General features: G+C 41.3%; 2 long non-coding RNA genes across 2 annotated transcripts; one reads left to right on the top strand and one right to left on the bottom strand.

The window, feature by feature from the left end:
• Window positions 1-12,945: 12,945 nt before the first annotated feature.
• LOC147486058 (uncharacterized) lies at window positions 12,946-13,977 on the bottom strand. Its single transcript, XR_015202526.1, has 3 exons — window positions 13,928-13,977; window positions 13,526-13,670; window positions 12,946-13,372 (listed from the first exon to the last, which is right to left on the bottom strand). It is a non-coding gene; the product is annotated as an uncharacterized LOC147486058 (long non-coding RNA).
• A 1,486-nt stretch (window positions 13,978-15,463) lies between these two features.
• On the top strand, window positions 15,464-17,909 carry LOC147486057 (uncharacterized). Its single transcript, XR_015202700.1, has 4 exons — window positions 15,464-15,814; window positions 15,983-16,255; window positions 16,496-16,705; window positions 17,621-17,909. It is a non-coding gene; the product is annotated as an uncharacterized LOC147486057 (long non-coding RNA).
• The last annotated feature ends 2,295 nt before the right edge of the window (window positions 17,910-20,204 follow it).

Here is a 20,204-nt window from a genome sequence, read left to right as displayed (position 1 = left end):
TCTCTTTCTCTCCTCAGCCCCTCATTTTCTTCCCTCAGCCTTTCAATCTCCTCCCGCATAAGTCGAATTTCTTCTTCTCCCCTTCCTTCCCCTCGCTCTTCCCCCTTCTTCCACCACAACCGGCATCTGCTCTATGACTCTTGCTTTCCAGGGTCTACCCCGCCTTCTTTGGTGCCATTTCGTTTGTTCCCACAGACGGCGCCAAATGTTACAACTCTTTTTATGTTACAAGAACCCGAACCGACCCTTAATCCCTCGACACTTTGCTACAAATTCCCACTCCACCCTTTGTTCTGGTTCCTTCCCTTTCTTCTCTCGCCTTCTCTCTTTTGGACCCTATCCCCCCCTTTCTCTCTTGATGGCCTCCTCTCTTTCCCTTCTCCTCACTTTCTCTTTATATCCTTCTCCTTTCTCCATCCGAGCCCTCCACCTGTCCCCCCATCTCGCGGTCCCATTCTCTACGCGTGTAGGGTTTCCAGTCTTCGCGACCACGACCTGCTTCTATCCCATCGTAGCGGTATACTATCTTCCGCTAACTCGGGTGCATCCTCTCCTTGACTCTTTGGGCCCCCGATACTACCACTACAGTGACATTAATGTCGTTCCTGCAATTTCGAAATCTATTAATGTATTCCTCTGTTTGTATTCCCTATTTTAGAATCCTCAATTTGTTATTTACTTCTTTACTTCATTGGAATTAATACTTTTGCCACCACGCATGAGGGTTGTAGGTATAGTTGTTAATTTAGCAAAAAATTAATGTGTAAGTAGGTAGGAAGTTTTGGTTTAGTCCTTGGGTAGTCCGCGTTGTGGTTTACTCGGCTTAGAGATTATGCAAGTACCCAAAATTTCCACGATTTTTTGTGGAATGGCCTGTTTGCGGATGTGTTACAATCTTGTTAGATCATGCTTGGAAGTAGGGACCATTCCAAAAAGTTGTTCTCTCGTAAAAGTTTTCAACCGGTTTCAATAACTTAACCTAACCCATCTCCGTGGGTGCGGAGAAATAGTTTTTGAGTTGAGTTATACAATAGAGTGATTATCAAAAGATCTAATGCCGTAACTTCTTTGTCGAGAGGGACTACTCCAGTGCAGCACCTTGCCTAGATATAATGGAAAGACCATAAAGGATCTCACTTTCATCAGCAATTGGTTTGAAATTTGAAAACTGAAAGGGTTCTGCACTCTGCTTAATGTTGTCAGAACATGCTCAATATCTGTATTTGGATGCGTGGAAGGGCTGTTTGCTTTAAAACTAACCATGCTCTTGGCTTCCTCAGTAAAATGGACAAAACAACCTACTTAACGACATATGTAACACGTACATTGGGAGATACAAAGGATCCAATAATGATTTGTTAATTTCATCGAAAACTGCTACGTTTCTTCGGTTAGGGACCATGCAGTTATCTATCAACCTTAACACACAAGCGAATGAGATTTATTGAAGGACCCGATGTATGTGCCATACAAGATTTATTGAATGTCATTGCGTATGGAACGTGGTTATTGAATGTCAACCTTGAGAGATGTGGTAAATATTTCTGCTCCTCCTGGTATGCTTCTATGCAATCCTACGAGCAGCAACTTCTCATGATTTCAACTCCATGGATTTCTTTGCGACCAGATCGATGCATATACCATTTATTCTTCTTGGCATTGGTGACAAAACGGATAATGCAAGCTCTTCAGACTAATCTTGATGAAAAATCAAAGCAGTATATGGATCCGGCCTTGACTCAATCGTTTCTTATGAACAACATCCACTATATGGTCATATCTGTGAGAAGGTCTGAGACAGCCGCTGGCAGTTGGAATTAGTAGACTAAGGATATATAATTGACTAGAGATAAAGCTTTTTTCTTTTCTAGGTCAGAGACAAAGGATTTGTTAGGCGATGATTAGGTGCAAATACATCGTAGGACAGTGCAACAACATGCAAATCAGCATAAAAGAGTCTCATGGGGAAAGGTTTTCTTCTCCACTTTCTTCTTGATTGTTATGTATATCATTTGTCGTATCTCAGTGTGTGCTGCTTAAACTGTTTTTGCTTGAGCTCTAAATTTGGTTTAAAATTCCATTCTTTGAACTTCAGACTTTTATAAAACTTTTTTGCTCTGCAAGTCAAACTTGCTCGCAATTCTTTTCTAATTATATAGATATTTGAGGGGTGAGGTTGAGCATTTGTCTATAGACCGTCTTATTGCACATTAGCTGAATTTGACGAACCTGATCTAGATTCAAAATTAACTGTTAAAGCTTTATTGTGCAACATCACTTCAAGGATTCCCGTGTATGCGTTTCGGTCGTCAATTATCAAAAACTTAGCAAGTAGAGATAGTCTATGGGGATCATGAGCAAAAAAAGTTATTATTTGGGTATAATTAGTGATGTGAGAGAAGCTATCTTCCTATGGATTTTCGCTTCTTCTTTCCTCTGTTAGTTATTGCCTGTAAACTCTCTAAGGTGGTTATTCCATCATAAATGGATGTTCCTAGAGAGTTGTCGTACTTAGATTAACTATCTTGAGTTTGCTGTAGTTTCTCTTTTGAAGTTTATAACAGATAAGGAAAGACAATAATGTATTAGATTGGGCTTTCCCTTTTGGGAAGTAGGATGTAGCCTCACTTCCGTAACTAGCTTGCAGTTCTCTAAGGGGAGTGAAGCGAGGTCCCTCCTCTATCTAGAAGGAGGAGCGTAACGTCTAAGAGTATGATCTACTTTTTCTTTTGATAGCTCGATAGTGAAACCTGAGGCAAGTAGCTAACTGCATCGAAAGCATTCCGCCTTCTTCCTCTATCATTATCACAATTGCTTCCGCAGATCTTTGGAAGCCAAGTTGGTTACACCCATACCTCCCGGGCCATGATCGATCCACCTTCCGGGAATCATAATCCTAATACCAAAGCGTGATTATCACATGGGAGGAGCAGGCACCGACCGATAGATGTTACAATCGATAAACCCGGTGCAAGATCTTATTGACAAAGAACTTCAAGTTTGAACCACCGAAGAGAAGCCTCGGCGTCTGCCGCTATTGATGCATCCAATTGCCATTGAATTTGCTGTTGTCTTTGACTTACTTAACTTGGTCCAAGGCCTTACCTTAGTTCCTTATCTTTAGCTTGAGAGATGGGAATTGAAGGAGAAGCCGTGATCTGAACTTCTTTTGCCCGTTCACAACTCTCCAATGAAGGCTTTCGTGCCTAACCACGCTTATTTTTCGAGGAAGGATGGAAAGGATTGACCCTACACCCGTTCAATTCTGAGTGAAATCCCCCAAAGAACGCCCCTTTTAACTTACCGGCTCTAGGGAAGACATTCTTTTCTTTAGGAAATGACCTCAAGCTTTGATTTATATTTATTCTAAAGGCAAAAAGGGGGGTGCATCGCGATTTAGCCTGTTGTCGAAAGGGAAGATAGTTCTTTGATCCGGTAGTTCTTCCTCGAGTTGAACCCATTCGGTGAGACCCTCTTAGCTCTTTGAAGCAGATGTTGAAGGAATAAGGGCTGCTATTAAGCGGAATCAGATCTCTTAGTTGAACTAGCCGAGGAAAGATAAGTCAGAACCCAAAACCCGAAAAAGGTCTTCCTTTCAAAAGGCCTATTTCATCATGATCGCGCAGCCCACGACGAGAATATTTCAAATCTTAGGCGGAAAATAGATTATTTTCGCATGGCGGATGAGACCTTCATGGCTGATAGGCCTACGACGCTTTTACGCCCGGAATAGACTTGCTTTCACGCCTTTCAGCTCCCCTCTTTCCTTAGATCAGGTTAAGCGCTTATGCTTTGCTTCACGCAATTATATTCAATAAATTGAGTCGAGAAGAAAAAAGCAATTGAATCGGCCGTCCATACTTCCTTTTCGCCCTTGAGTTCGCTAGCCGTTGTATGGAATGACCGGACTGACTTCAGTGAAGAAAGTGGTGACCTACCAAAGGCAAAGAGTTGGGTTCTCTACCGCACCAAGCAAGCCGTTATTGGGCTTTCCCTTTCACCAGCTACTGGGAAACTTCCACGAGCTTCGTTTCCCGGTAGGGTAACCTCTGCTTCATGTTCACATCTTTATCCGACTCTTTCTTTCCTTGCACCTTTCCCCCTCGAAGTCAAATCTATCCTCTCGGTCTCGAACTCATATGGTCCATTGTCCTCATCCTTGAAACTATCATCTACTCGGTTTTGAAAGTTTGGAAAGCCATCACTTTCGAGCACGCTTTTGAACCCTATATCCGTCCCCTTTCAAGCCATTTTCAAAGTCACCGTGATCGGTCTTACATCAAGTAAGTTAGTCACTTTCGAATTGGAAACGTCTTCATTTAATCATTCAATGTCGCTAAATCTATCATTTGATAAACATCGCCAGGGTCGACCCAAGGCCGGGGATTCAAACTAAATCAAGTTCGTCTTGGAAGTTGGAACTTCGTTCTTTGCTTTGTTTGCTTTCGCTTTCGACTTGATCATTCTTGCTTTCTCCTTTCTTTATATCGTACTTCACTTTCCCCGCTGCCGGCTCTTTCTGCTGAAGTCTCTGTACCGGTCAAAATTGAGGACAAGGTAAGGGCTATGTTCTTCTTAGCTTGACTCTCCTATTGATCCTCGGCTTTGCCCTTCTGCCTTATCGTTCGAGTGATTTTTCTTTCTTTCTCCGTCCAACCGTGAGCTGGGATTAGGAATAGAGTAAGATAAAGGCCCACCGAGAGTTAGTTGTACTCCAGAGGTTCTTTCTCTCTTTCTTCTTTCTTTAGTGGACCAAAGTTCCAGCTATAACCAAACAACTGTTTTGCTAAGATTTCGTGCCATTCTTCCAATCAAGATCGAAAAATCAATCATTACCGGTTGCCCGTGAGGCAGCTGATGTTGAAGTTGTGTTCGACAAGCCCAGCACGTAGATGAGAAAGCCTTGAGAAGTAGGTCCATGTAGGGGTTGGAACTCTCCCTATTCAGTTGCCTACTTCACTTGGAATAGATGGTGACAACTATCAGAGCTATTCACTTATTTATAGGCAGGACAAAAGAGGTACTAACATCTGCGACATCTATCAATTAAGAGACAAAGAAGAGAAGGGATAGTTGTTGATTCATCTTATATGAAACTCTTCTTACTAATCACTCAGGCCTCTGGTATCTGTTGCTGTTTTGAATGTTTTCATGGTGGCTACACTAAAACTGTTGGAAGCAAATTTCAAATCTTAGGTTCTTCCATGTTAGTTTTGAAGCAAGATTAAAAAATGAAATTCTCTTGGTTGTTTTCACCCATGCATCTTCTACTGCAGATTTTGCAAACTCTTTCGGTTCAGGGCATGACTTCGTCAGGGGGTGGTAGTGGAATGGGAGGTGACGGAGGAAGTAGCAATGGGGTTTCAAGAGCATTGGTTAAGGACAAGTCATAAATATGATGAAAGTGTACCAGTTCAGTGTACTGGACCTCAACTGGTTTCTCTAGCACCAACAAAAGATGCGTCTATTGTAAGAGGTTTCCCTTCTGCTATTAAAACTCACATGGAGAGCCAACATAACGGGGGATAACTTATTGAAAACAATAACGTATTTGTGAACTCTCAATCTGAAGTCCCCCATCGGTGGGAAAGAGTTAGCACACCGCAACTGGATAGTGGGGCCTCTGTGCTACAGGACCAACCACAGGTATGCACATTTACTCAGCTACTCATCAGTAAATCTCATTCATACTTGAATCTATAAGTACCTTGCTTTATGTCTTTCTATAACTGTTTTTTATTTACTATACTTCATCTAAATCAATTAGCCTACTGTTAATCAAGAGTTCCTGAAGTTTCATATATTGTCACAACACGTGAGTAGAATCAGGTTTCCCGTTTAATTAGGTAGTCTAATTATTGTGAGTTCAAGACACAACACACATACGTACACTCTCCTATAAAAAAAAAATTGTGTGCTTTCTCTCAAAATTTGCTAGCTTCCAAAAAACCCAATTTGAAGATTAATAAAAAATGGCGAAGTAAAATTATGTTTACACTTTTCGGCAATTTTTTTTTAACATCGCGTGCATAGCACGTGCATCTTGCTAGTATATATATATATATATATATATACGGCCGGCTACATCCACATACTATTCTAACATACTATCTTGACATACCCAGCCGACCCTTAGATCAAACAAAATCTAATGGCCAGATCTACTTCTAGAAAACCAAACAAATAATTAAAAAAAATAAGAGCAAAAATGACATTTTATTTCACAAAAGGAAAAGCTTTCTTCTTCTTTGTAGCTTTTAAACTTTTACACCCAAAGAAAACACCAAAGAGCTGAACTTTTGAATGTTTGCTTCGATTGCCTGCTATTTGTTATCCCGAAGAAGAACGTCGAGGTTCGACCATTTAGTCTCATCAAAAGAAACTCCAACTTATTCTTTTGTGGTATAGGTGGGCGGAGGAAGTCGTGGTGTTCTCTCTGTTCCTCCCATAGACTATTTTTTGAATCAAAGCAAAGAAGTTGTAATGAATAAAAGAAAAAATCTCGCCCCGATTCGGGTTACCGGTTTTGAGCGTGGAATTCCTTCATAAATTCATTCAGTATGACGTAATTATCTGATACTGAAAAGAAATGACCGGATGAGTAGTGGACCAAGATCCTTCTTGTCTTCTCGCCCTCTTGTTGAAGCACACCTTCATTGATCTACTCCTTCCGTGCCTTTGGATAGCACGCCTTCGCTATATTATTACGATTACGGAAAGTTAAAAGAGATGTGAATTCTTCTATTGCTTCATCACTACTTTTATGACGAAGAAGTACATGCATGCGTGTTTTAAGCATCAATAGAATCCCAAAACGAAGCCAAAGATTGAAAAGTCTAAGAAATGAATGAAAAAAGTGAAGGGGCCAAAGAAAACACCTCCAAGTCGACTTCGAGGAGAGTAGCTCCCAAACCGACGACTCATCGATGACAAAGATAGGACTTTAACAGATAAATCAAACAACCAACGTTACATTGACTCATCCAAAGGCCAAAGAAGATGAAACTGCATCTCTTGATGAGCTGTGATCATACTGATTCGTTATATGTTAAAAGGTTCTTATCCCCATTTTTCATCAGTGGTGAAAGTTAATCGCTGATTGCAAAGGTATAGGAAAGGTGTTGTAGCTTCTTGAAGCAGTAATTTGTTGGGAGATTTCACTAGAAAGTCACACCTCAATCTAGTTACTTTCTATCCCAAATGATTTTAACTTGGAGCTCACACCAAGGAAATCACCCACCCAAGACTTTGGTAGTTATCACAACAAACTCAAACAAGCAAAGCCACTAATTTATCATCACCCATAGCAAGCAAACAATAAATAAGGAAGTAAATATGCAAAGAGACACAAAGATTTAGGTGGTTCGGTAAATGTTACCTACATCCACACAAGAGCCAAGTTTCCTTTATAGCAAAGATTGGAGAGTTTACAAGAGATATCAAGAATCAAGAACAAGAGGCCTCACTCAAACCCTAGCTCAATAGAGCTCCCACAATACCCAAGAAATGAATCTCTCAAAAAGTTGTCTCAAAACCCTAATCTATTTCCTTTATATAGGTGTACATAGAAAAAAGGGAGAAAAGGTTTGGGGCCGAAATATCGACAAATCGTCGAAATTCCGAAAAGTTTCAGAACTCTAAAGCTTGCTGGTGAGATACCGGAGCTTCATACGCTCGACGGTTCCACAGCCCAACAATCTCCCACTTGGAACCTTCGAGATTCTACATGCACATCACATCTCAATTGTAACAACTCCATCCAATTCTAATTTACTAAAGAAACACTCGGCTCATCCATCATGGTCTTCAAGCAAGAAGACCCACCGAAGTTGAACACAACTTCAACTTCTCAGTAGGCACGGTCTTGGTCAACATATCCGCCGGATTCTCACTCCCTTGGATCTTCTCAAGTGCCAAAACCTCATCCTCTAACAGAGATCGGATAAAATGATACCGGAGACCAATGTGCTTGGTCCTAGAATGAAAGGCGGAATTCTTAGCAAGATGTATAGCACTCGACGGCGTCACAATGCAATACTTCTCTCTTTGCTTTATCCCAAGCTCTTCCATCAATCCCTCAGAACCGGATCATCTCTTTGCTTGCCTCTCATGAATCTGCCACATACTCTGCTTCTGTGGTAGACAAAGCAACAATCTTCTGTAACTGAGAAATCCAACTCACTGCAGTAGCACCTACTGTAAAGACATAACCAGTAGTGCTTCTTCTGCGATCTACTTCTCCTGCAAAATCGGCATCCACATACCCTTGCAGGTTCACAACACCCCTTCCATAACATAGGCATTTCTCTGTAGTACCTCTCAGATATCTCAATATCCACTTCACGGCTTCCCAATGTTGCTTGCCAGGATTAGACATAAATCTACCGACAAACTCCTCCCTGCGCTAGGCTGTATCCGACGACGACAAAACCATGGCATACATAAGACTTCCAATGGCAGAGGCGTATGGTACCTTAGCCATGAAGTTTCTTTCCTCAACAGTCTTGGGAGAGTGTTCCTTGGACAACTTGAAGTGGACTGCCAAAGGTGTGCAAACTGGTTTCGCACTACCCATGTTGAACCTCTTCAATACCTTCTCAATATACTCAGCCTGAGACAACTCCAGAATACCTTTCTGCCTATCTCTTCTGATCCTCATCCCTAGAATCTGTTTCGCTGCACCCAAGTCCTTCATAGAGAACTCACTTGCTAACTTCTCTTTCAATCTCCCAATTTCTGACATATCAGAACTTGCTACTAACATATCATCAACATATAGCAACAGGATGACGTAGCTGGAGTCGAACCTCTTGAAGTAGCAACAATGGTCAGCGTTGCACTTATAGTAGCCATTTCCTTGCATGAAGTTATCAAACTTCCTGTACCACTGCCTAGGGGCTTGCTTCAAACCATACAAGCTCTTTCTGAGCCTGCATACCATATTCTCTTTACCCTTCTTGATGAAACCCTTCGGTTGCTGCATGTAAATTTCCTCAACTAGGTCACCATGGAGGAAGGCAGTTTTAACATCCAACTGCTCAAGATACAAATCTTCCGCTGCAACAATACTCAACACTGACCAAATAGTATTCAGTTTCACCATTGGGGAGAATATCTCTATGAAGTCAACGCCTGCTTTCTGCTGAAAACCCTTGACTACTAGCCTCGCTTTGTATCTCTGGGAACCATCATGTTCCTCTTTGACTCTAAACACCCATTTGTTCTGTAGAGCCTTCTTGCCCATGGGTAGTTTGGCTAACTCCCACGTGCCACTAGAGATGAGGGACTTCATCTCATCTTGCATAGCAAGCTCCCACTTGCTTGCATCACTCACCTCCAATGCTTCATCATAGCATTGGGGCTCGCCACCATCGATGAAGTAGCAAGTAATTCACATAGGTGGAGGGTGGATATCTCGTTACTTTCGGTACATGTGGCCTGGATGTCTTCCTTTGGGGGCCGCGAGGTGGAGATAGACTTCGGTGGTGTAGTATCCTCATTATTCTCTCGAGTCACTACTACTTGTCATCCTCCTCACCGGGGGCTCCCACTATACCACGACTTACATCGAAGTCTTCCAACTCAACATACTGCGTGCGCTCTCACATGCCCGATTCCTTGGTTTGTGCTTCATCTCGTCCTTGTACATCACCTTCTCATTAAACACAACATCTCTACTACGAATGATTTTCCGATTTTGATCATCCCAAAAGCGATACCCCAAAATCATCACCGCCATAGCCGATGAAGGTGCACTTTAGTGACTTAGCATCAAGCTTGCTTCTAGCTTGGTCACTAATGTGGACATAGGACACACAACCAAACACCTTCAAATGGGAAAGGTTCACATCCTTCCCGCTCCACACTTCCTTTGGAATCTTAAAATCCAAAGGTACTGATGGTCCTCTATTGATCAGGTAAGCTGCGTACTAACGCGCTTTCTGCCCAAACTGCTTGGGCAAGCCTCGCTAGTGTAATGATACACCTAGCTCTCTCTCGTCGGTGTTCTATTCACCCGCCTCTGCAACCCCATTCTCTGAGGTGTCCCCGGCAAAGTCTTTTCCATCTTGATGCCATTGTCAACCGACAAGATTTCTTAAAACCTGAATCCTCATACTCTCCAATCGTTGTCCGGATCTCGGCTTTTTACTTTCAAGCTTGTCTCATTCTCAACCATGGCCTTCCAAGTCTTGAATACTTCAAATACTTCGACTTGTGTCTCAAGAAATAGATCCACACCTTCCTAGTATGGTCATCAATGAAAGTCACAAAATATGACTTTCCGCCAAGTGAAGAGACATTAGTTGGCCCCCGCACATCTGATGAATCAACTCGAAGCCTTCTTGCTTTGAGTCCGACCCATTCTCACGAAAACTCACCCGCTACGCTTTCCAAATACCACGGTTCTCCGCGAAGTCAATTTCAGTCGACCAGTAACTTTGGGAGTTTACCGTAAGAGTGAAGGATTTTCATTCCTTTCTCACTCAAGTGACCAAGTTCAAGGTGCCAAACATTCGGATCCTCTTTGCCATGTGCCCGCGGCAATCTACTCACAACCATGTGCGGTCATGTAGAGTTACCATCTTTCTTACCATTTGCAACAATCAATGAACCGCCCGGGACCTTCCAAGTATCACCGTGAAGATCAGTAACAAATCCTTCACTTGCCAATTTGCCCCACAGAAATCAAATTCTTCCTCAATCCGAACGCGTGTCGACATCCCTCAATAACCATGACGAGCCATTCATCTTGACATGCACGTCACCCTTGCCGATAATGTCACAAGGTTGGTCATCACTGAGAAAGACCGTTCCAAGGTCACCTTCGGTGTAGTTCTCAAGGAACTCTCGATGTGAGGTAGCATGGAAAGATGTGCCGGAATCAAGTACCCAAGACTCCTTCTTATGCTCTATCGAACATATCAAAGCGTCATCTACCATCTCAACAACATTAGCTTCTTGATTCTTTTTCTTGTTCTTATTAATGTTGTTGTTGTTTCTTGGTGCCGGACAATTGGGGCTATAGTGGCCAGGCCTACCACAATTATAGCACACCACTTCACTTATGTCTCGAGGTTTGTGTTCAACACTTTGCAATTGGGGGGCTTGAGATTTCGATCTCCCCCTCCACTTCTTCTTACCACGATTCCTGTTTGAATTTCTCCCCCTACTTTCAGTGCTCAATGCCGACCCCGAAGTTGACCCCGAAGATGAAGGACAATTCTGTCTCCAAATTTCCTCGGTTAGTACCATACTAACAACGTGCTCAAACTTCAACTTGGTCATTCCCGCAGAGCCACTAATAGCCGCAACTGTAGCCTTCCAACTTTGAGGCATTTGTCCAAGTATCGCCAAAGCTAGCACCTCATCACTAAATGTAATCTCAACCGACTCCAATTGGTCCTTAGTTTGGTTGAATTCATTTAAGTGATCCTTGAAGGATGTCCCCTCCGACATTCTCATACTAAATAGCTTGGTGATCAAATAGACTTTGTTCGCGGCCGAGGGTTGTTCATACATCGTAGTAAGTGCCTCCATGAGAGACTTCACCGTCTTCTCAGTCTTAATATTGAAGGCTACCGACTTCGAAAGACTCAATCGGATTGTGGCCAAGGCCTTTCTATCCTGCAAATCCCATTTGTCTTGCGGAATCTCTTCAGGCTTCTCACTTATCAACGTTTCCATCAAATCCTTTTGATAGAGAACGTCCTCAATTTGTATCTTCCAATAGCCAAAGTTTGTTCCATCAAACTTCTCTATCCTGTAGCTTTCTTTGTCGGTCGTCATGACTTTACTGAATCAAAACCAACGGTGGAGAACCTCTCAGAGGAATTTCCTCAAACACCTAGCCTCCAATGCTAAAGGTGGAGTCTTTTCCTCACACACCCTGTAGCTCTGTTACAGTCCTGTAGCTCTGATACCACTTGTTGGGAGATTTCACTAGAAAGTCACACCTCAATCTAGTTACTTTCTATCCCAAATGATTTCAACTTGGAGCTCACACCAAGGAAATCACCCACCCAAGACTTTGGTAGTTATCACAACAAACTCAAACAAGCAAAGCCACTAATTTATCATCACCCATAGCAAGCAAACAATAAATAAGGAAGTAAATATGCAAAGAGACACAAAGATTTAGGTGGTTCGGTAAATGTTACCTACATCCACACAAGAGCCAAGTTTCCTTTATAGCAAAGATTGGAGAGTTTACAAGAGATATCAAGAATCAAGAACAAGAGGCCTCACTCAAACCCTAGCTCAATAGAGCTCCCACAATGCCCAAGAAATGAATCTCTCAAAAAGTTGTCTCAAAACCCTAATCTATTTCTTTTATATAGGTGTACATAGAAAAAAGGGGAGAAAAGGTTTGGGGCCGAAATATCGACAAATCGTCGAAATTCCGAAAAGTTTCAGAACTCTAAAGCTTGCTGGTGAGATACCGGAGCTTCATACGCTCGACGGTTCCACAGCCCAACATAATTTTGATGCGGCATCAAGTTATTTTCTTGCAGGGTTGGCTAAATTATTGAGATATATGCCTTTGGGCTTGCGGCATCCTACACAACTTGAGGATAGAATAGAGAAACTATATTGATTGGGAAATATGTAACCTGCACTAGTTGGTAAGCATATGTACAATTATGGTTTATCTGTGAGACAGAGTTTTGTTCTTTTTTCATCTTGTTTTTCTTAACCACATAAAGTTAACACCAGTTTGTTTCATTACAAGTCAATACCTACATACTTGCAAATTTGTTATTGAAGATCGAGTGAACCATTGATAGTACTATAGTAGTTCCAAAGGTAGTTAAAAATCTGTCTTAAACTGAAAAAACACAAACTTTTTATAACTATTCAAGTAGTGTTCTGGAAATATATTTGCCACATAAATTAACAAACCGCTAAGTACAAAATTTATAGAAAGCTTCTGGGAACATAGACCAGGCAACAAACATAATCAAGAATCATATACCAATCCACTATAAAACCATGCAGACGGGTAGGGATGAAATAAAAGAAAGTCCCTGCCAATTTCAAAACCTCAACTGCTTCCACATTAAAAGCTTCTCTCCAAAACATACAAAACTACAATAACAGACACTAGACACTGAGTGACTATAAAACCCAAGCAAGCTTAGTATCGTTTTCCTAGGATAATGCCAATAATCACAGATGCCAAAGCGATTCCAAAGATGAACTTAAAGTTCATGGCAGAAGAACCCTTTGAAGTCGGAGCATGGATCACTGAAGTTGAAGAAGTTGGAGTGGATGTTGCTTCTGATGACCTTTTCTTATGCTTCCTTTTTGATGGAATCGAGACGCTCAATCCGATATCTCTGGATTTCACCTCTACTCCTTCATTCTGCTCAACCTGAAAATGGATGAAAATACTTGCAATCAGGAACACACTATCGATCTTTGAATAAAAACAAACAAAACCTTCACAAAAATTCATAATTAGTTTCATATTACTGTTTTTCGTAGTCGTGATGGAAACAAACAAAGTTTGACATGGTAAACTTGCCTGTTCCTGGGAGATGTTACTAGCCAACTTTAACTTGTTCTCTAGTTCCTCAATCTTCTTCTCTAGTTCAGCAGTCCAACTAGATTTTTTTCTTCAAGTCATCTAACTCTGCATGGATTACGGCTAGTTTCTTGGTTTCTTCATCCTGTGAGAGTTCTGAACAGGAGAGAACAAATGAGTATGAAATTGTTTTTGAAATGCACATTCTGCAAGAACTCACAAGATAGCTACTTGTGAAATCCGGAGATGCATGCTTAAGGGAGCAGCGACTTAAACCAAAACAGAGAATTGTAAAAATGTATATGTTTAATCAAATCATGCAATGACTTGGGTTTTCAAATGTGTAGGTAGCTAGTGTAGGTTTAATGGTGAACAAGCAATAGTCATGAATATTGAACTGACCTTTTCTATAGATTTTGCATCAGCAAGATGCAATTTCTGTTCAAGTTCCCCGGCCCCCGGAGAGATGCGGAAAGAACGGTCAATTTTGGAAAGGAGCCTTAAGACAGCTGGGGCAAATCGATCACACCTTTTAGCTCAGGAGAAGAAGACGGAGGATAGATTCTCAACGGGTAAAACCTTGATTCAGGGATTTCCTTCCAGTATGCTAGTTCAGGAGCTGCCGATCCGAGGCGGTAATGCCATGTATCTGAAAAATCGGGATATCGGGCGTCGAAATAGGAGTTGTAGCGACCCAATTTATGATGGCCGATGGTCCGGCGGGTGATGGATCCAGAAAGAGGACATGCAGTGGGGTGAGAAGTATTCTATTAGGGCCGCGGACATAGGAGTCAAGTATGAAGGCTGAGAACCGAGGACTGACAGTGTAGAGCCGCGACTTGAAGGGATAGCTGACCTGGAATTGTACCATCAGGACACGTTCCCAGTAGGAGCACGGGAAAAAACCTAGGGTCGTACGGGAACCCTCCACGCGACAATCAATGAACCGAGAGATGGAGGGACAGGTGGATGGCCTAAGAGAGAGATGAGGGATTATAAATAGAACAGGAGAGGATGAGAGGAGGGGAGGTCACAACATTTGGCGCCGTCTGTGGGGAGAGAGAGTGGAAAATAGTGAGATGGCAACAAAAAGAAGAGTGGGTCGACCAAAAAAGACGACGGTCCACTACTACAAAAATGCACATTAGCCACGGTTGGTCATTTGGTATATACCACTGTTTCCCTAATAACAATGGTTTATACTCATTTACCACGGTACAAAATAGTTTCCTAATTTTGGAACAAGCAAATACCACTGATGTTGTAAAACAATGGGATATAATACACCATATACCACGGTTGTATCAAATATAACTTAATAATGTTTTTGTATTCGTATACTCCACTGTTTCCTTGAAAACAATGGTTTATATTTTGGGCAAAATTAAACCAGCCGTGGATAAAGCAGATTTAGAGAAAAAAATTAAGAAGAAGCAAAAAAAAAGAAACCCACTTCTCCCACTCGCACTAGAACTCTCTGTTCCACTTCTTTCTCTCCTTAATTTATGTCCCTAGGGTTCACGAGTTTCTTATAAAAAAACAAAAAAAGGGTTCACGAGTTGAGAGAAATCAATCGTCCAACTGCAAGGTTTCTGCCTTTTCGTGTAAGTAGGTTCTTCTCAAACTGTGTTGACTAATCACTCTTCGTGTAAGTAGGTTTTGTAATTCTTGAATTCGCTTTCTAGGGTTTATAAATTTCTTGTTGATTGAGTTTTAAATTTTATTGTTTTTACCCGGCTATATCAGCGTCATGGGGACTAAGAGATTACCGTATCCCGGCGGGGTCTTTGATCTTGTCCGATTATTATTAATGCGTTATAAGGTACCGTGGCACATTGAAGGTATTTCTATCTTGCAATGGCTTTACGGTGATGTTATTTAGTATAACTGCTCTTACGTTCGAACTCATTGGGATTTGAGTATGCAAGTGGCAAACTTCTTTTAGAGTTGAACCGGGTTTTGCAACCTGGTGGTTACTTCGTGTGGTCTGCTACTCCAATATACCAGAAGCTGGTAGAAGATGTTGAAATTTGGACATGTATATTACGTTACTAGTTGTCTATTTTGAATAGGGAATTGATAGATCGCTAGCTCTGTTCTGCAAAATTGATGCAGCCATGTCTGCACTAATGAAGAAGATGTGCTGGGAACTAGTAGTGATTAAAAATGATACAGTAAACCAAGTAGGTGCTGCTATATTCAGGAAACCCACTCAAATGAATGCTACGAGCAAAGAGCATAAAATGAACCTCCACTGTGCAAAGACTCTACTGATGCAAATGCAGCCTAGTATGTGTTTTTTATTTATTTTTTTATGTGCAATTTTAAATGTTTGACCTGGTGAGCTATACGCATGTTAAAAATAAAGGCGATTTAGTGCCCTCATTTGATAGGTTTCTAGCCCAGTTAGAACACATTGAACTAAGCTTCCTGACACTTGATTATTTATCGTCGTAGGAATGTGCCATTGGAGGCATGTATGCACAAGATCCCAGTTGATGCATCTGGGTAGGGATCTCAGTGGCCAGAACAATGGTCTGCAAGGGCGAAAAAGGTGCCTTATTGGCTAAAGAGTTCCCAGGTTGGTGTTTACGGCAAAGCATCCCCAGAAGATTTCGCGGCAGATTACGAGCATTGGAAACATGTTGTGAGCAAGTCATATCTGAATAGGATGGGAATTAGCTGGTCTAAAGTGAGGAATGTCATGGACATGAGATCTGTTTATGGAGGGTAAGCAAACGGATTTATAGTGACAATATCTTGTTATGCATTGGATGGTTAAGCAATTGCTTTACTGTCGTATTTTTGTTTCACTGTGTTTTGCGTCAAAATTGAAACACTTGTAGTTTTCTTTTTGGTAATCAACATGTGCATAATTTACTAATAAGATAAAACAAGTGAAATGTATGTATAATCACTCTTCTAATTTTCACTAGTCTTTCATGTTCATTTTGAAATATTTTTTTGCAGTTTTACTGCAGCTCTGAAAGACTTAAATGTGTGGGTCATGAATGTGGTGCCAATTGATTCTCGAGATATATTGCCCAGCTGTATCAAAAGAAAAACAAGTTCCAATTTGTTTTCAATTCATTAGCATTTGTTAGTTCTCCATAGGAAAGAGAAGCGAGCGAGCGAGACCAAGGAGCAGCAATGGTTACCACTCTCTCAATCTATCATCAGGTAAGAATTAAACCTGTATGTTTTTATATTAATTAGCAGCTTTGATTTCTTAAAGGTTTTTTTGAAAGTGAATACTGGCTGTTTGATTAAATTTTTGAAAGAAATTGATTTTTCGAAGGCTTGGTCTTGTATGTGCTTGTTCTTTGGCTTATCGTTGGTGCACCTCTGTTGGTTTCGAGAGTCTAGCTAGGGTTGGATATGCAGAAGATACATACTAAACATGAATGAACATAAATGCTAAGTTATATTGACGTAGACCCACATGTCCGTATCCAATGTGGCAAAATATAAAAAATTGAGGTATAACGCATACAACATGTGTCTAACACGGATATGTGGATCGATAAACAAGGATTATTCTTATAAATATGGCGTGTCCACGTAACATATCATAAAGTTGTGAATTTCCTGGTCAAAAGTGTAGAAGTACTTATTCTTTTTACTTAATTATCATATTGAGTGTATGCTTGAAATATTTTGCGTTTCCAAAAGTTGATGTTGATTTTTCTCGATCCTCTATAGATAGGTCATACGTAAAGGTTATCCGTCGCATCGGCATAACCACTATCTTCCTAGTTCCTCTGTGTGATTCTCTTGATTCCGACATAATTTCTCTTAGTGATAGACCTTGGTTATTGCAAGCTGCCATACATAGTCTATCATATACATCTATCTCTTTTCAATCAACCACTCATGTCACCCCTGTGTGCTCTTTAGACTGCCCTAAAGGAATATTATTTGTTGCAGAGAGTAGCCTACATCTGGTATTTATTGTCTTCTAACACTGTTATGCGTGTCTTTTTATTGTTTGGACTGACAATGAAAAGTTTCTTTTGTTAAATCTAGTGATTATCAGTCATCTTCATTATTTATATAATTATGTGTGTCATTGATCCTATTTGTGTCCTGTTATAGGTGGAGATGGTCCACAGTAAGGCTTAATGTGCAGAAATTCCATCTTGGAGGCACCCCCCGCAAGGTTCTGTATAACAATGAAAGCAGGTTATGTCCAAGTTAGGTTTTTTTAAGAATATGAAGCGTTGATGTTTGTATAAAAGTGGTTGCAGGCAAATTTATTTTGTTTATAATAATCATTTTAAAAAAAATTGACTTGGGCATGTGCGTGGCATGCAGACTTAGGCACACTTAAAGGTGCAATCTAGTGAACCTACTGATGACTGTAGGGTTCAATGTGGGTGACTATACTGTTGTGTCACCTTTCCTTGTGTCTCAGGCAGCCTTCAATGCACTTCGACTATCCAATGAGTGGATATTCATGTCTTCCTCAAACTAGAAAGATTAATATTTATCAAATTTTGTTGAAATCTCTGATACACTTGTATTTATTTCACGTTTCAAACATACTTACTCATCCTTTCTCAGTATCTGTGTTTATCCAAATTTTACCAAAGGGTGTGTACTTGTCCTCTGCCTTGAGCACATACATGCAAAATTCAAATAGCAGTTCATTGATATATTGTTCAAAGCCGCTTTCATCTTCTCATTCTTCACCATTTCGCGAAATAGTTGGGTATGCTACTGAACAACCATCAAGCAAGTAGTCTTTCTGCACCCCCTGATGATAATAGCTGTGATGGAATTAAACTTGAAGAAACCTGAAGCTTGGCAACTCGATTAGCTTACCAAGCCATGCTTCCCGGAGTAGTACTTCTTTGTGTGCCCATATCTTGATCGCTACTTTTTAGCATCTACTGGTAATAGCGTAAGTTGTGTTTCACTATTGTGAAGATGCAGGGTGAATATAAAGTGTATCTCGAATTCATCTATATTACAACACATTTTTCATCTTTTCATGGCTAATGTGGATGTCTAAATTTTTTTTTTTTTGTTAGTTGCAATATGTTTTTTAAAATCAGTGTGGAATGTTGTATGGCGGGGCTATTGCAATGGACAGGCTGTTTGAAAATAATTTTGCAGGTGGTTAATATGGTGAAAAGAAACAATAAGTGATTTATTTATTTTTACAAAAAATATTATAAACCACGGTTTCAAAAAAATTGAGGTATACAGGGACATTATGGTGAAAAGAGACATTATAAACCACGTTTATTTCCAACCATGGTAATTGTTAGCGCTATTAGCCACGGTTTTGGATATCCTAATATCACGGTTTTAACAAAAACTGTGGTAAATACTAGGAATCTAATACCACGGTTTTGTTAGGAATATTAGTCACGGTGGCTGTTACCACGGTTCTAAAACAGTGGTTAAAAGCTTTTTACCACTGTATATAACAGTGGTATATGAGCTTTTCTATAGTAGTGGTCGCCGAGATAGATGTGGAATCAGTAAGGAGTGAAGGGGAGGAGCAAGGTAGGGAAGAGACAGTAATGTCAGAGGCGGAGGAAACAAGGTTGTTGCATGAGGAGATAGCGAGGTTGAGAGAAGAAAATGAGGGGTTAAAGAGAGAGAAAGAGACAATAAAGGAGTCGGAAGGGGAAGTATAATGTTCACCGATGCGGACCTTCAGGCCATCGATTCCCCGCATGAGGACGCGTTGGTGATCACAGTGGCGATGGGAAATTACATGGTAAAGAGGGTGTTAGTGGATCTGCTTGGCGGTCACGATAGATTTCTTTTTTTAGAGGGACAATGGAAGAAATGAAGATAGAAAGGAAGCAGTTGAGACCCTCACCGACAAATTTGTATGGGTTCAACGGAAGCATGACGGAACCTTTAGGGGAGCTTCTGCTCCCAGTGACCACGGGACCCGTTACAGTGTTCTCGAGATTCAAGGTGGTGGATGCCGACTCGCAATACAATGCCATCCTGGGAAGGAGGTGGATTCACAAGATGAAAGCAGTTCCCTCTACCTACTACCAAGTGATTCGATTCCCTACCCCTACCGGGGTATATATAAGAGGTCCATGAGGGATCGGTGTCGGCTAAAAGCACCGCGAGTACAGGTGAAGAGATTGATCCGCGGATCGAGGAAGAGACTTTCGCGTTCGGGGAAGAAGGCGGGCATAGCAATTCTGATTACAACCGTCGGGGGGGTGGGCGGAGTTAACGAGGACCAAAGACCTTGGATGAGATAGAGGGTAGTGAATTTGGGGAAGGCGACGAGGAGAAGTTCACATCGGTGGGGTCTAGTTTGTCGAGGAATGGAAGGTTAAGTTAGTACAATTTTTTGTCACTTGATAAAGATGTGTTTGCGTGGGCGATTGAGGAGGTCACCGGATTAGACCCGCACTGCATGTCATAGGTTACATATGAGGGAAGACGCCAAGCCGATAAGACGAGAAGATCACGAGGAATTAGACCGGCACCCGAAGGAATTCGCGAGGAGGTCGCGAGGTTAAAGGGGGCAGGTATAATACGAGAGGTGTCGTTTACCGACTGGTTGTCAAATGTAGTCGCGGTGCCTAAGAAGAATGGCAAGGTACGTATGTGCGTCAACTTCACTGACGTGAATTCAGAATGTCCCAAGGACAGCTACCCCATGCCGAGAGTAGACGAGCTGGTGGATAGAACTGCA

Source organism: Coptis chinensis, chromosome 7 (genome assembly GCF_015680905.1).
Source record: "Coptis chinensis isolate HL-2020 chromosome 7, ASM1568090v1, whole genome shotgun sequence".
Classification (NCBI taxonomy): Eukaryota; Viridiplantae; Streptophyta; class Magnoliopsida; order Ranunculales; family Ranunculaceae; genus Coptis; species Coptis chinensis.
This window is presented reverse-complemented; position numbering and strand designations above follow the sequence as displayed.